The sequence below is a fragment of the Nomascus leucogenys genome, chromosome 9 (assembly GCF_006542625.1).
Source record: "Nomascus leucogenys isolate Asia chromosome 9, Asia_NLE_v1, whole genome shotgun sequence".
Taxonomy (NCBI): Eukaryota; Metazoa; Chordata; class Mammalia; order Primates; family Hylobatidae; genus Nomascus; species Nomascus leucogenys.
The window spans coordinates 4,826,590-4,842,170 of record NC_044389.1 but is presented as its reverse complement, the minus strand read 5'-3'; positions in this window follow the sequence as shown (position 1 = coordinate 4,842,170).

Below are 15,581 nucleotides of genomic sequence, written 5' to 3'. Positions count from 1 at the left end.
CCCTATTTAATAAATGCTGCTGGGAAAACTGGCTAGCCATATGTAGAAAGCTGAAACTGGATCCCTTCCTCACACCTTATACAAAAATTAATTCAAGATGGATTAAAGACTTAAATGTTAGACCTAAAACCATAAAAACCCTAGAAGAAAACCTAGGCAATACCATTCAGGACATAGGCGTGGGCAAGGACTTCACGTCTAAAACACCAAAATTAATGGCAACAAAAGCCAAAATTGACAAATGGGATCTAATTAAACTAAAGCGCTTCTGCACGGCAAAAGGAACTACCATCAGAGTGAACAGGCAACCTACAGATGGGAGAAAATTTTTGCAATCTACTCATCTGACAAAGGGCTAATATCCAGAATCTACAAAGAACTCAAACAAACCTACAAGAAAAAAACAACCCCATCAAAAAGTGGGCAAAGGATATGAACAGACACTTCTCAAAAGAAGACATTTATTCAGCCTACAGACACATGAAAAAATGCTCATCATCACTGGCCATCAGAGAAATGCAAATCAAAACCACAATGAGATACCATCTCACACCAGTTAGAATGGCGATCATTAAAAATTCAGGAAACAACAGGTGCTGGAGAAGATGTGGAGAAATAGGAACAGTTTTACACCTTTCGTGGGACTGTAAACTAGTTCAACCACTGTGGAAGAGAGTGTGGCGATTCCTCAAGGATCTAGAACTAGAAATATCATTTGACCCAGCCATCCCATTACTGGGTATACACCCAAAGGATTGTAAATCACGCTGCTCTAAAGACACATGCACACGTATGTTTACTGTGGCACTATTCACAATAGCAAAGACTTGGAACCAACCCAAATGTCCATCAATGATAGACTGGATTAAGAAAATGTGGCACATATATACCATGGAATACTATGCAGCCATAAAAAAGGATGAGTTCATGTCCTTTGTAGGGACACGGATGAAGCTGGAAACCATCATTCTCAGCAAACTATCGCAAGGACAGAAAACCAAACACTGCATGTTCTCACTCATAGGTGGGAATTGAACAGAGAGAGCACTTGGACACAGGATGGGGAACATCACACAACAGGGCCTGTCGTGGGGTGGGGGGAGGGGAGAGGGATAGCATTAGGAGATATACCTAATGTAAATGATGAGTTAATGGGTGCAGCACACCAACATGGCACATGTATACATATGTAACAAACCTGCACAGTGTGCACATATACCCTAGAACTTAAAGTATGATAAAAAAAAAAAAGTACTATATACCAGCCAGGCATGGTGGCTCATGCCTGTAATCCCAGCACTTTGGGAGGCTGAGGCAGATCACTTGAGGTCAGGAGTTCAAGACCAGCCTGGCCAACATGGTGAAACCCTGTCCACTAAAAATACAAAAATTAGCTGGGCATGGTAGTGGGTGCCTGTAATCCCAGCTGCTCAGGAGGCTGAGACAGGAGAATCACTTGAACCCCTGAGGTAGAGGTTGCAGTGAGTCAAGATTGTACTACCTGCACTCCATCCTGGGTGACAGAGTAACACTCCATCTAAAAAAAATAATAAAAAAGTGCTATATACTATCTATTCCAGCAGATTAATTAACATGACTCCAGGCTTTAATAACGTTGAAATCTACCAAAAATAAGACGCTTAATCCTAGGAAACAAATATTCTAGCTTTTGTAACTTCCAAATGGAAATCCTGGCCCATTCTTATCAGGATATTGAATTATTTCCAATAGTAACAAAAATATTATACGTGGCATCCATCTACAGAGTAGCTTCTATGTGCTTCACACTGTGCTAGGCATTTTACATATGTTCCTATTTCCCATCACAGCAAATCTGCACAGTAGGAATTAGCCCCATTTTCTAGACAGTCTCTAGGCAGAGAGAGTAAATGGCTTGCCCACAGTGTCTGTGGCAGAGTAGGACTCAAACTTCTCACTGTCTTGTTCCAGAGCTTATAGGCTTTTCTCTACCCTCAATGATTCTCAAATGTTTTTAATCTTTCAAACTGGCACCTCATTTTATTGAGATAACAACCTCCCATAAAATTCCATGCCAGCTCTTACATAGGAAACAGCTAAGAGTAAAGCTGTCCTGGCTTAATTAAGGGTGGAGTCCAGCCAACTGCCCACTCTGCTACTCCCACTACCAACGGAGGCTGAGACCTTCAGAGGAATCTGGGCCCGCAGAATGTTTGGAAAGCACTGCTTTGTGCCATGCTATTCCAGCCAGGTGGGTTCCTCAGCTGGTCGTGTGGAGCCAGTGACAAAACTGCCCAGCTCTGGTCACTCCTGCTGTACAAGCATATCAGAATTTCAGGACACACCTGTAGGACATAGGATGCTCAAAAAAAAAAAAAGGAAGGAAGGAAGGAAAGAAGGAAGGAAGGAAGGAGGGAAGAAAGAAAGAGAGAGAAAGAAAGAAGAAAGAAAGAAAGAAAGAAGAAAGAAGAAAGAAAGAAAGAAAGAAAGAAAGAAAGAAAGAAAGAAAGAAAGAAAGAAAGAAAGAAAAAGATGGACTTCACTTCTACAAAAAAAAAAAAAAATTAAAAACAATTAGCCAGGCACGGAGGTGCACCAGTAGTCCCAGCTACCCAGAGACTGAGGCTTAGAGGCTGAGGTGGGGGGATCCCTTGAACCCGGGAGTTTGAGGCTGCAGTGAGTTAGCATCGCACCCCTGCACTCCAAAAGATAAAATGAAAGAAATAGATTTAACTTAATTCTTTTCAAAACCAGTGCTCCTACTCTTCCCTATTAACCCCTAACCCATTCTTCTTTCTCACCAGTGACATTTATTCATCTGTCCACATCCTCACATGGATAGAACTGCTCAGTTTTCCAATGGCAAATGGAAATGGGTCATACACTTTAGGACTGCAAGTGATACTTCTCATAAATATTTAGAAAGACAGACAAGGTAAAAATAATATTTCCTCTTAGAATTCAAAGTAAAACTTTGACTGACTGAATTAAAAACTGCTTTTATCAATCCCTCGCTCTATTTTTTTTCTTCAACTGATAGGTCAGGTCACTTATACAAAATGATTCTATTATATCAAATTATTGTTTTGATGTGTCATTAGAGAGACAGAGAGAGACACAAAGAGAGGGAGAATGACTCCAGGCTATTAGTTTTATCTTGCCTAATACTACTCAGCTCTGTGATAATTTCGTATTGTAACTTTTACTGGGTTGAATTTTGGAAATTATTTCAAATATATTCTCCTAACTTATTCAGTATCTGTACATTTTTCAGTAGTAAGAACTTTTAAAGTGGAATGTGGATGTTTAAGCCTTCCTTCACTTATCTAGGTGAGTGATTTTGATGAGTATAAGCTTACTCTACCCCATGCAGGTAATTTATTCTTGAAAAACCACTTGTTAAGTGAACTTTCATAAGTAAAAAAACATCATTACCATTAACTTTTATGAGGATGGATTTATGCTAAGACAACACCAAAGCCCATTAACGTTGGCTCAATTACTTCAACAGACATATTAGTTAAACAACCTAACAAAGTCTTTTCTCTTTATTAATTATGCCATAATATGGCTATTCACCTACTCTCATTAAGTTCTTGTGGCACTATTATGCAATATATACTTCAGATTATTCTTACAAATAAAACATGTTGAATACTCAATGTTTATATAGTTCAATCTTTATTGCAAAACAACCACGACAGAAAGACCAGAAATCTCACTGAAAACAAGAACAAATTATTTCACACGCACCAAATAACTTGACATCCTCAGCGCATCAGATTATCACTGCTGTAAACTACAAAACACTAGGCCACTGAGGCAACACAACGCATAGCAGTCCATCAACAACTGTGAGCATGGCTGCACGGTGCTTCTGGTCTGTCTAGGTTCAGCTGCCTCCGTGAAATCCAAAATCCAAATCTGTCCTCAGAAATGCTAAGAAATGTCTCACAAGCCCAAGTTGGGGTATAGAACAAAACTTGGAAAAAAATCAAATTCATGTCATTCTACCTGATGTCACATACCCAATTCCTCAATCTGAGTTTTAGATTGTTTATATGATAATCACACTAAGCGATTAATATCCTCATTGCCTTTGGAAACAGTATCTTTTAAAGGTTTCATTTGCCTGAACTAGTTGAAGATGTTTGTTTTCAATGACTCAGCAGAGAATCTCAGTTTCCCACCCTATACTCAGAACCATTACCCTATCTGAGGAATTTGCCAAACTTGAATGGCTATGTGGGTGACTGTGTAGCAGCTGCCAAAAGTATTGTCGCCCCAGGCACCTACCTTCATTACAACCATGACAGAAAACAACCATGTTCTGGGAATCTTTTATGTCATCTGTATCTTCCAGTTTTTTTCTTCATAACTGCAAGTTAGTTGTCAATTCTTTGTCTGGATTTATTTCTAAAAATAGTGTCCTGAGAAAACACAGCCCAAGGACAAAGAACAACTCTAAAATTACAGTATGACCAACAACACTTGAATCTTTTTTCCCTTTTAAAAGAATCATGAACACAGGAAATGAGCTTTAGCCTTTATTTGTGTCTTGTCTTGAGAGACATTCAATAAGGAGCTGAAAATGAAGTATGCTTCAAACTTTAAAGGCAATGATGAAATGGAAAGAAGAGGGTCCTTCAAAACTATAGAAGCAACTTCAACCAGACTAATACTATTTCAAAGAAATGGGCCATAATAGCATCGACCGCTCCACGTTTTGTTCATTCCATCTACAGTGCATCAACAGGCTTTTTCCAAAACTGTATGGACAAAATACTTGAGTTGAGATCTGTAGCCTTAACCTTCTAAAGATGATATCTGTAGGTTGTCATGGTAACTCACAGGGCGCCATCTTTAAAAGCACTGAACTCAGGAAAAATACACACAGAGAAATTTCAGCCCTAAAAGCTATTTCCCAAAATTGTCCATTATCCTACATATCTTTGTCTGCTTAGAGCCTTGCTGTAATTTTTATTTTCATTCCAATGCTCAAGAAACACTGAAACAAGTGAAAAAATTGCTTGAAGTCCTTTATTATAGAATTTCCATGATAAGTTTTATACTAGCTTTTAAACTGATGAACATTGCTCCCCTACCCCACAAATATTTTTTCCTTTATACTGACTTTTTTAATGTAAACGTTCCCCTTTTATCCACGGACACAATTTTTATTCGTATCCTCTTTATATTGGTCTATAGCCAATGTTAAGGTGAAGGGCTTCTCCCTTACTTTGAAACTCCAAGATCCAGCTGTCAATCCATGTGCCAGTAGTTTGGAGAAATAATGACCTTTCCTCCTCCCTTGTAGCACTTATTTTTGCATGTCAGTCATGTAGGACTTAGAAAATTAAACCCTGGATCTTCATTTATCTTCTCATTAGCATCTGCTACCCTCCAGCTGTATCATAAACTATTAGAAGACAGTGAGGGTACCTTATAACTTTTCATAGCTCTAGAATTAGCAGTACTCCACACAGGGGCACAATAAATATTTTATGGCATAGAATCCAAATTTAAAGATAAATGGACTTTGGAGATGATCAAATCTACCCCATTTTTGTAAATGAAGAAAGAGAAACCAGGAGAGATAAAATATCCAGCCCAGTGTTATGTCCAGTTAAAAACATTATTTTGAGGTCAGCAAAGACACCAAATCCCTTTTCTGCTAGTAGTACCTGGCAAAGAAGTAAAACAGAGATTCTGCACTCACTAAACAAAGTAGCTAATAGCCATTCCTGGTTTACATATCACTTTAGGTAGGTTGTTGTTTTGAGGTTGAAATTAACCAATATGCTGTGCCAGACAGAGTGTGTTAAGTATCATCCAAACATAAAGCATTATTAACAGGAAGGGTTTTTTTTAAGCCCATGGGAAAAGATGAATGGAAAAAATAAAATAAATAAAAAATGTATTGGTAATAGTGAACATTATCTTGTTTTGACTCACAGGCAATATCATACCAGAAAAATGGCTGCATTTGGAAAATGAATAACTAGAGAAAATTCTAATAAGCCCAAGGCCTCCAGAAATGAGGATGAAAATAACCAGCATAAGGCAATGGCTAATCAGAAATCTAGCCTAGACACAGGGTATTACAGTTCAGATTCTCTTCCTTCTCTGAATTTCTTCGTAGTTAAGCTTTCATGGGAAACTCTGGCTGGGGAGAGTCCATGTTTGTATGTGCCAGGAAGATCCTTGTGTTCTTTCAGTTCATCTGTGTCTGCAGCAGAGGCAATGGAGTGAAATGACCAAAGGGAGAGCAATACAGGCAATTAGGGATGAACCTAATACAATATGCGTGGTGACTACATTGATTTGTGTGTATGTGTGTGTGTGATTTAAATTCCTGATATATTTATTAAAAAGGAAATTGACTAATAACAGCTTACAGGTATTCAATACCCTCACAAATTACAAAGCTTACATTTTCCCAGTGAATACTTTCTACACAGCTCAGAGGTTAGAACAGGTGTTCTCATTCCTATTTATTGATGAGCCTTGGACTAGTCAGGTGATTTGTACGAAGTTAAATGCCAGGGAGCTCTGATTCCAAAGTCAGGGCCTAGAGATTTTAGAGGGAGGCTATGCTTTGCTTCACTTTTGTGGGCTGCCTTTAAGACTATGTCACTTACCTGAAGGCTGTTTCGTGACGAATGGGCTGATGTAAGAAAGGAAATAAAATAGCTATTTTATAACCAGGCAATAGGAGTGGCTGAATGGCTTTTTGGCTTGAAATGATAATTGGATCAAAGGAACAATACCACGTGTGTCTTCAACTACCTTAAAAAATCATACCTAATTGGTGAGAGTTTCTGCAAAGGAGACTAAAAAAGAAATAACTGTGTGCCACAGTGAATGCTGCCTACACTAAATTGTTAATTGTTTTAATAAAATTAAAATTTTATTTTAATTTTACATGAGCAACGATTGCAGTGATCACTGGTAATCAATCATCAGAATAAAGTTAAGAATAACAATTACCCTTATAAGGCATGTTACCAAATATTAGAATGATTAGGGAATAATGATTCAACAGTTGTAGCAATATTAATAATCAATCATGAAGGATTGGAAAAAGAATTGATGAATTCTTTTTCTGAAACTGTCTAAAAACACATGGCTTAGCATATGAATATTTGAAATGGAAACCTAACTAGGAAAGAATGGATGACAAACACTGGAACCATCTTGTACCAGGCTCAGGAGATTCCCAAAGGTCATTCGTATCCCAGCTCTGGCTGAGCATTGGTTAACAGAGTCAACCAAGATTGAACAGATTCTGACATTGCTGGAGGTCAGTTAGTAAAATTATCATCTATAAAAAAAAAAGTTAAATGGAAAGATTTGCATAAGCTTCTTAGATCTCGTAAAAGAGACATCAAGAGCATTTAGGGCTTGGAGGTCCTGCTATCAAATTCCCACTGAAGGTTCAACCCAAAGACCTGTGTCAGAACTTCCTGTGCAGGAGGACACATACATGTGCACCTGTAGGTTTGTATGCATGTGAGCCTAGAGATGAAATCTGAAATTAATAAATCTTCCACAAATAAAAAATTAGTCTTTTAAATATGCTTTCTCTTCTTTTTTCGTACAAATTTATAGTTAGAGACAATATTGACTTTCTGTTTTATACCATCTCCTCAATTCTAATGATGGCAATTTTCAGATCGAGTCACCATGACACGAAATCAGAATGCATGGTTAAGAATAAATAAAGCCATGGTTTTCATTCATTGAAAACACATCACGTTTTAGGCCAGGCATGGTGGCTCATGCCTGAAATCCTAGCACTTTGGGAGGCTGCAGCAGGTGGTTCACTTGAGGTCAGGAATTGAGACCCGCCTGGCCAACATGGTGAAACCCCATCTCCACTGAAAATACCAAAATTAGCTGTACGAGGTGGTGCACACTTGTAATCCCAGCTACTTGGGAGGCTGAGGTGGGAGAACCACCTGAATCCAGGAGGCAGAGGTTGCAGTGAGTCAAGATCGTGCCACTGTACTATAGCCTGAGCAACAGAGCGAGACTCCGTTTCAAAAAAAAAAGAAAGAAAAAGAAAGGAAGGAAGGAAGAGAGAGTGAGAGAGAGAGAAAAAAAGAAAGAAAGAAGAAGAAAGAAAGAAAGAAAGAAAGAAAGAAAGAAAGAAAGAAAGAAAGAAAGAAAGAAAGAAAGGGAAAGAAAACATATCATGTTTCGGCACTGCAGCACTGTACTAAAGCATTATCTTCTTTAATCCTCAAAACAAAACTATTAGGTGAATATGATAACTTCCATCTTATTAACGAAGAAATTGAAAGTTCAAGCAGTTAAACTCATCGTAGATTGAGACTTCAACCAGATATGGTCTGCCTACGAAGACTATGTTTTAGTTGTCTTAATGTCCAACATATATTGTCCCCTAGTAGGAAGCAGAGAGACAAACAATGAACATCTTAACAGGTTAAGAAGCTGAGAATGTTCAAGGGACACATTACCACTTCATAGTGGGGAAAAAAAACAGTCCTCATTCCAGAATGGCCGCCAGATAAGAGAAATGAAGGTTCATTCTAAGGCCCCCAGCCTTTGTCCCTGCCTGCATTGATAGAGACGGGTCTTTTCAATGGCCAACTTACAAACAATGGGATATTTCAGGTAGTAGACAAGAAGCCTGGGATTCAGTGGGGCTTCCTGTGTTGGCATGGCTGGATCAGAGTCTGGATCTGGAAAAGGAGTTTTAATCTGTTCCTACAGGGGGCAGATACTCTTGGTGTATCCATGCTTCTTGAGGCTACATCTCTCCTCAGAAGACATGACTCATACAACTAACTGCATCCCTGAACTCTTCACCCACACGTATCAAAGGAATCTCAACAATGTTATGTCCAAAATCAATTCCATGACCTTCTCCAAAGACCTGATCCTCTTCCAGTGTTCCTCTTCTCAATGAATGGAAGCACATCATCCCACACTCACAAGCCAGAGACCCAGAATTCAAACTGGTAATTCATTTTTCCTCACTCATGTCAAATGCATCATTGAGGCCATTTTTCTTCTTCTTTCTCTGCACCACAACCCTCTTGATCCAAGCAATCTCCATCTCCCACCTTGACTCTGGCCTTCTCAAGGTTCTACCTATACCCATTCTCAAAGCCCAGGAAGGTCAAGTGATACCTCAGCTTAAAGTTCTTCCTCCACTGTCCATTGCCCTCTGTAAAATGCATAACTGCTTCATGAGGTGTAAAAGGCCCTACTTGGTCACTACCTTCCCCCAACACACACCTTCAGCCTCATCTGCACCATGCCACGTGGGTCTCTCCATTTGCCTCCTACCCCTTAAACTTCTATCTCATGGATTTTCCACAAGCTATTTCTTCTACAAAGATGATCATCTTTCCCTCCTTTGACTTGTCAACACCTAGTTATTCTTCAGATCTCAATGGCCCCTTCGCTGACTTCCTTAGCTAAATCAAATACCCTTATTACAGGCTTTCTTAACAATGTGTAGCTATTTTCCAGTCCCATTTAAGTACAGGAATGCCTCTGAGATATTGCAGTTCAGTTCCAGATAACTGAAATAAAGCAAGTATTATAATAAAGTGAGTCACACACATTTTTTTGGTTTTCTAGTGCATGTAAGAGTTATGTTTACACTATTCTGTAGTCTACAAACTGTGCAATAGCATTATGACTAACAAAAACAATATACATATAATTTTAAAAGACTTCATTGCTTAAAAATGCTAACAATGGTCTAAGCCTTTAGTGAGGGTTTTGTTTTGTTTTGTTTTTTGCTTGTAGAGGGTCTTGCCTCAATTTTGATGGCTACTGATGGATCGAGGTGGTGGGTCCCGAAGGCTGAGGTGGCTGTGGCTATTTCTTTTTCTTTTTCTTTGTGATGGAATCTTGCTCAGTCGCCCAGGCTGGAGTGCAGTGGCACGATCTCGGCTCACTGCAAGCTCCACTTCCCGGGTACACACCATTCTCCTGCCTCAGCCTCCTGAGTAGCTGGGACTACGGACACCTGCCACCATGCCCGGCTAATTTTTTTTGTATTTTTAGTAAAGACAGGGTTTCACCATGTTAGCCAGGATGGTCTCGATCTCCTCATCTCGTGATCCACCCGCCTTGGCCTCCCAAAGTGCAGGGATTACAGGTGTGAGCCACCATGCCCAGCCGGCTATTTCTTAAAATAAGGCAACAATGAAGTTTGCTATATCAATTGGCTCTTCCTTTCATTAAAAATTTCTCTGTAGTATGTGATGCTGTTTGATAGCATTTTACCCACAGTAGAACTTCTTTCAAGGTTAGAGTTAGTCTTTTCCAACCCTGCTGCTGCTTTATCAACTAAATTTATAGTCATATTCAAAATCCTTTCTTCTCATTTCAACAATGTTCATGGCATCATCACAAGGAGTAGATTTCATTTTAAGAAACCACTTTCTTTGCTCTTCCATAGAGGCAATTCTTCATCCATTAAAGTTTTATTGTGAGATTGCAGCAATTCAGTCACATCTTCAAGCTCCACTTCTAATTCTATTTCTCTTGCAATTTCCACCACATCTGTAGTTACTTACTCCATAATTCTTCCAGTAGAAGGCTGTTTCATCCACATTGAAAATCTGTTGCATAGTGTTGCTGTCATCATCAACTATCTTAGCTAAATGCTCTGGATAATGTGCTGCAGCTTCTCCATCAGCACTTGCTGCTTCACCTTGCACGTTTTTGGTTTGGAGACGGCTTCCTTCCTCAAACCTCATGAGCCAAGCTCTGCTGGTTTCAAACTTTTCTTTTGTAGCCTCCTTACCTTTATCAGCCTTCAAAGAATGGAAGAGAGTCAAACCCTTGCTCTAGATTAGGCTTTGCCTTAAATGAATGTTGTGGCTGGTTTGATCATCTGTCTAGACTGCTAAAACTTTCTTCACATCAGCAATAAAGCTGCTTCACTTTTTTTATCATCCATATTTCATGGGAGTAGCACTTTTAATTTCCTTTGCATTCACAACTTGGCTGTTTGGTGCAAGTGTCCTAGCTTTTTGCCAATCTTGGGTTCAACATGCCTTTCTCACTAAGTTTAATAAGTTTTCACTTTTGATTTAAGGTGAGATATTTGAAACTCTTCCTTTCACAGGAAGACCTAGAGATCATTTTAAGGTGATTAATTGACCTAATTTTATTTTTTATTTATTTATTTTTTTATTTTTTTTGAGATGGAGTCTTGCTCTGTCCCCCAGGCTGGAGTGCAATGGCGCGATCTCGGCTCACTGCAAGCTCCGCCTCCCGGGTTCACGCCATTCTCCTGCCTCAGCCTCTCCGAGTAGCTGGGACTACAGGCGCCCGCCACTACGCCCTGCTAATTTTTTTTGTATTTTTAGTACAGACGGGGTTTCACCGTGGTCTCGATCTCCTGACCTCGTGATCCGCCCGCCTCGGCCTCCCAAAGTGCTGGGATTACAGGCTTGAGCCACCGCGCCCGGCCTTTTTTTTTTTTTTTTTTGAGACAGAGTCTCGCTCTGTCGCCCAGGCTGGACCTAATTTTAATATGATCGTATCTCAGGGAATAGGAAGGCCTGAGGTGAGAAAGAGAGATGAGAGAATGACTGGTCAGTGGACTAGCCTGAACATACACATTTATTAATTTCACTATCTTATATGAGTTCAGTTTCTGGCACCCCAAAACAATTACAGTAATAACATCAAAGAGCACTTCACACAGATAACCATAACAAATATACTAATAGTGAAAAAGTTTGAAATATTGTGAGAATTACCAAAACGTGACACAGAGACACGAAGTGAGTACATGCTGTGGAAAAATGACACCAATCAACTTGCTCAATGCACAACTGCCACAAACCTTCAATTTGTAAAAGATTTCATATCTGCAAAGTGCAACAAAAATGAAGCACAACAAAACAACGTGTGCTTGTATTTATTTGTGTGTCCATTAGGTCAATATCTGTCTCCCCAACTAACTGATAAGCTACGTGATGGTAGAGTCTGTGTCTACAAGGTTCACCATAGTAACCCAAACATCTATTTGGTCCCTGGCCTAACAGGTGCTTGATAAATATTTCTTTAATATCTAACTAACTGACTGATCAACCAACCAACTGAATGAGTGAGTGAATGAATGAGTGAAAGCATCCTGTTCATTGATGTGTTAATTTTCAGTGTCTTGCTAGAATTCTAAAATATTAGAATCTTTATGTGGAGGCAAGTCTTGGCTCAAGTCTTTCCTTAACTCTCGTCTTCTCACTGAGACCTACTCCTAACCATACTATTTAATGCTGCAGTCTCTTCATACCCCACCCACCAGCACTCCCTAAGACCCATGTTTAGCTCTACTTTTTTTCATTTACCCCACCTCATAGCACACTAGAGAATTGCTTATTTATCATTGTTCTAACTACGCTTTGTTAGTTTCCATATTTGCCTATTTGGCTTCCATTATTCACAGAGCCAATTATATTAACCATATTTTCTTATTTTCCATATTCTTGATGCTGTGGCATTTGCAGCCTCGCTAATTGGGGAAAGACTGTGCCTACCAGGGCTAATTGATTTTTAGAAATAGCAAAGTGCTCTCCAGAGCCTGCCTTCAGATGTAAACCAGCCATTACAAATTCCTCACAATCTCCTTCATCAAACTCACACACCAATCCAAAATTCCCCTTGCTCTGAATCAACCTGCAGCCAGGTACCAGACAATAAGGAGAAGACCCTTTGCCCCAAACCCCGCCAGAATTATTTGAACTAACCAATCCTAAAGCAATACTACATTCCGGAATGTCTTGCCTTTCTCACAAAAAACACAATAAAAACAGTAACTTTGCCACTCCTTTCTGCCTCCTGCTCAACACTAGTGCATCCCGATGTGGCCCCTCATGGTGTGACGTGCACCCTCCTCTTGGAAAATGTAAGTAATTTTTTTTTTTTTAATTTTTGGAGACAGAGTCACACTCTGTCAGCCAGACTAGAGTGGAGTGGTGTGATCATGGCTCACTGTAACCTGGACCTCTTGGGCTCAAGCGATTGTCCTGCCTCAGCCTCCTATATGGCTGGAACTATAGGCATCCATCATCTGGCTGAACTAATCTTTTGTTTTGTTTTTAAATTTTTTTTGTAAAGATGGGGATCTTGTCCAGGCTGTTCTCAAACTCCTGGGCTCAAGCCGTCCTCCCATCTTGGCATCCAAAAGTGCTGAGATTATAGGTGTCAGCCATCATACCTGGCCATAAATTCTTATTTCAATGGCTTTAGCCTCTCCACATCATCACTCAGTCACTTCCTCTATATGTTAACATACCATAAAATCCTACTGGTACAATTGAGGTAATCACATTATTGTTTATCCCCTGACGTCTTCCCATCCATCCACTATCAATGGAAAGCAAACTTCATAAGGGCAGGGACCCATATTTTGTTTTATTCTGCTTCTGGGTGCCTAGAGCAGTGCCTGGTACGTAGAGCTTTAATAAATATATGTTGAGTGAATGAATAAGTGCTCCTGGTCTCAATTCTAGCACACTATCATTTCAGACCTTGAGACTCTCCTGGGACAGAAACTTTCTTACTCTCCTTCATATCTCCAGGCCCTCTCTCACTATCTGGCATTTGGTTAAAAGCTCAGTAATTGTTTGGTCTGATTTTGTTAGTCTACTGCATTTTGTCTAAGTTTTGTTGGTCCCTAGAGCTCTCTGGCCAGCCCCTTGAGTTCTTGGGCTACCAAAGGCTTCTGTTCTCAGTGGCAAGGACTTCTATTTTTTGCATCTCTTAAGGGATTCCCCAACCACAGAGTATATAAGGCATGACCAATGGAGAGCTGGGGACCTCGGTCCAGTGCCTTCCCTCCATCCCTAACTATGAGGGCCCTTGAGCAAGTAAATTGATCATTGTGGAAGTACTATCTTCATGAGTGTGGAGTGTGGGGAAGACAGATACACAGCCTTTAATGTCTTCAATATGGATTACATTAAGACTCAACTAGATGGCTTCTCAAGATCTCTGTGAAGTTTATGAGTTCACAGTCCGTCTTATAGTCACCAAACATGATTTCAACTTTTCAGTCTCATTACTCTTCCCAGTTATCCTTCTGAATGATAAGGCAGAGTTCAGTACTTAATCTTTACCTTTGAGGGCTGTAGACATATGGTAGGCTGTGCAACACTCATTATCTAGATGACATTGATTCAACTTCCATTTACAGTTACTATATTTTTAAAATATGTTTTACAGTCCAACTTTTGTAAGCTCACTTTCTTCTCACATGTGCAAATGTAGTCTTAGGATTTCTCATTTTCTCTTTGAGTCTAAGAAGATTTTTCTCTCAGAATTGTAACTGGCATTATGGAGCACTCCATGTCTTATGTATCCCTTACAATAGGTAAGTCTAATTTTATGAATGAAGAATCAGAGCAGTTAAGTCATTTTCCCTGGGTAACACAGCTATAAAACAATAAGATGGGTTCAAATCAAGGTAGTTTGTCTACATAGACTGTACCTAGTTACTTAGCTACATTGCCTTTGTGGGTTGATTGAACTCTATAACTTAATTCTTAATGACTTGACCCCATTATCTTCCTAATTGTATATTTCACAAACACTTTATGTTTATGACACATGCTAAACTCTCTTGAGCCACATATTGTTGCTAGGGGAGTGGAATCATCATGCATTAGAAATAGAAGTGTGCAAAGGCTAAGGTGACACTGAGGAAGCCAATGGCAAGAATAGGGTTAAAACTCACAGCCTTGGTTGTCCAGTTTTCTTATCAGTCCTTTGAGACTTCACACATTCTACATGATTTTTCAATTTCATGGGAGTCGTTGGCAGCTGAAGGCAATGAAGGCAAAATCAGGCTTCACTCATGGGTAAAGGTAGTAGCTTAGATGGCAGATTACTTTATAGATATTTTAGTACAGGTAGCAGCAGGCATGTTTGAAAATTCTAAGTCCTGCCCATTAGTATGCAGAAACGCCATCAGCTGCCGAAATCATTTTCTAATAAACCAGATCTTCATTATGTCCCAATTGCCCAAAGTATGTTTGCCTTGTCAGACACAGATTTTTAAAAGCAGTTCAGTATTGAGCCACTTTTGGTAACATGGATTTCTCCCTTCCTATTTATTTTCAGTCCTACTTTCTGGTGTAACTCTTTTTCAATATATTTGAAAAAACATTCTTTTGCCTTAATCCCTTTGGCTCTTTTTAGCACAGTCAGCAATTTTGCAACCTTCTCTGTTTCCTCTGGGCTCCAGCAGTCTGTTGTTTGCACTTCCACGGTTTATTGGCAGCATGGTTTTTTTGACAATCTTGAAATCTAATTGAATGTTTCTTGTTTTAAAATTTACTTCTCAGAGGAGCACTAGATAGCTGGATCTCTACAATTGCCCTTTTTATTAATCTTCTACCTGCATCTATACCATAATATAGTTAAATATTCAAACGTGCCAACCAAAATTTGTGGAACTAAATTAATTGAAAGAAAATATTTTCAGAAAATAGGAACATGAGGAAGAAAATTTTCTGCCGCTAAAAGATAATACCCTTCAACTTCAGGTCAATGAAATCATCATCATAATCTTACTAACAAATTTTTGGGGGCACACATATTTC